The sequence below is a fragment of the Otolemur garnettii genome, unplaced genomic scaffold (genome assembly GCF_000181295.1).
Source record: "Otolemur garnettii isolate 467f Iridium unplaced genomic scaffold, OtoGar3 scaffold00104, whole genome shotgun sequence".
NCBI lineage: Eukaryota > Metazoa > Chordata > Mammalia > Primates > Galagidae > Otolemur > Otolemur garnettii.
The window spans coordinates 4,752,031-4,754,538 of record NW_003852499.1 but is presented as its reverse complement, the minus strand read 5'-3'; positions in this window follow the sequence as shown (position 1 = coordinate 4,754,538).

The following is a 2,508-nucleotide window of genomic DNA, read 5'->3' as shown; positions in this document are numbered from 1 at the left end:
TTGAGCCACAGGCGCCAAGCCTAACCTTTCAGAATCTTGAGTAGATTATAGCAGTACCTCTTCCCCTCCTGCTTATCTGTGGGGGATACTTTGAACCCTGGTGGGTGTCTAAAACAACAAATAACACTGGACCCTATATAGATTTTTTTTTTTAATCTGATAACCAAGATGGTTGCCAAGTGACTAATGGGTGGGTAGCATACAAACATTCTTTAGAGATATTTTGGGTTTAGTTCCAGACCACACAGTAAAGCAAATATCCCCGTAAAACAAGTCACTCATATTTTTCATTTTTCCAGTGCATATAAAAGGTATGTTTATACCATACTTTAGTCTATTAGTTGTATAATAGCACTATGTCTAAAAAAGTACATACTTTATTTTAAAATATTACTAAAAAAATACTAATAATCATCTGATCCTTCAGCTAATCATAATCTTCTTGCTGGTGGAAGGTCTTCCTTCAATGTTGATGGTTGCTGACTGAATAGGGTAATTGTTGCTGAAGGCTGGGGTGGCTGTGGCACTTTCCTTAAAAAGACAATGAAATGTGCTAAATCAAACTTGCTTTATGGAAATATTTCTCGGTAGCATGTGATGCTGTTTGATAGCATTTTATCTATACTAGAACTTCTTTTAAATTTGAGTCAATCTTCTCAAATGCTGCCACAGCTTTATCAACTATATCTATGTAATATTCTAAATCGTTTGTTTGCCTGTCAACAATATTCACAGCATTTTCACCAGGAGTAGTTTCCATTTCAAGAAACCACTTTCTTTGTTCATTTTTAAGAAGCAACTCATCATTCATTCAAGTTTTATTAAAAGATTGCAACAATTTACTCACATCTTTAGGCTCTACTTCTAGTTCTCTTGCTGTTTCACCACATCTATAGTTAGTTCCTTCACTGAAGTCTTGTATCATGAGGGCTAGAATCTACTTCTTCCAAACTCAGTGTCAATAGTGTTGATATTTTGGCCTCCTGCCATGAGCCACAAATGTTCTTAATGCCATCTAGATTGGTGAATCAGTTCCAGGTTTGCAGTTTATTAGTCCAGATCCATCAGAGGATCATCAGAGGAATCCCCATCTGTGGTGGCTGTCATCTTAAAAAATGTATTCCTTAAATAACAAAACTTAAAAGTCAAAATTACTCCTTTATCCATGGGCTTCAGAATAAATGCTATGTTTGCATACATGAAAATAATATTAATGCCCTTATATATCTCCCTCAGAGCTCTTGGGTGACCAGGCACTTTTTCAATGAAAAGAAATGTTTTTTCCTGAGCAGTAGGTCTCAAGAATGGGCTTAAAATATTCAGTAAATCATGCTATAAATATCCTGTCATCCAGGCTTTGTTGTTCCATTTATAGAGCACAGGCAAAGTAGATTTGGCATAATACTTAAGGGTCCTAAGATTTTTGGAATGCTAAGTGAGCATTGGCTTCAACTTAACGTCATCAACTGCATTAGTCTCTATTAATAGAGTCAACCTGTCCTTTGAAGCTTTGAAACTACACATTGACTTCTCTCCACATATGGAAGGCCTAGACAGCATCTTCTAGTGTAAGGCTGTTTCATCTACATTGACAATCTAGTTCAGTGTAGTCACCATCATCAGTGATCTTAGTCAGATCTCCTGGATAACTTCCTATTCCTTCTACATCAGCACTTACTGCTCACTTTGCCTTGTTATGCAATGGAGATGGCTTCTTTCTTTAAACCACATGAGCCAACCTCTGCCAGCTTCAAACTTTCTTCGGCAGCTTCCTCACCTCTTTCAGCCTTCACAGAATTGAAGGGAGTTAAGACCTTGCTTTAGATTAGGGTTAGGCTTAAAGGAATATGGTGGCTGATTTGATCTTCTATCCAGACTACTAAAACTTTGTTACCTCAGCAAGAAGACTGTTTCATTTCCGTATCATTCATGTGCTCAGCATAGTAGCACTTTTAATTTCCTTCAAGAACTTTTCCTTTGCATTTACAAACTGGCTGTTTAGTGCAAGAGATCTGGATTTCGGCCTATCATGGTTTCAACATGGCTTCCTCCTTAAACTTGATTGTATCTAGCTTTTGATTTAAAATGAGAAATGTGTGACTCTTCCTTTTACTTGAAAACTAAGAGGCCATTACAGGGTTATCACTTGGCCTAATTTCAATATTGTTGCGTCTCAGGGAATAAGGAGGCTCAAGGAGAGGGACACAGATGGGGAATCAGCCAGTCCATGGAGCAATCAAAAGATACATTTACTGATTAAGTTGGCTGTCTTATACACACATGGGTACAGTTTGTGGTCCCAAAACAATTATTAATACAATAGTGACTGATACAAAGATCACTGATCATAGATCACCATAACAGATACAATAATAATGAAAAAGCTTGAAACATTGCCAAAATTACCAAAATGTGACACAGAGAGGCAAGGCAAAGACATTCTGTTGGAAAAATGGAGCTTAGAGACTTGTTCACACAGAGTTTCTGCAAACCTTCGATATGTAAAAA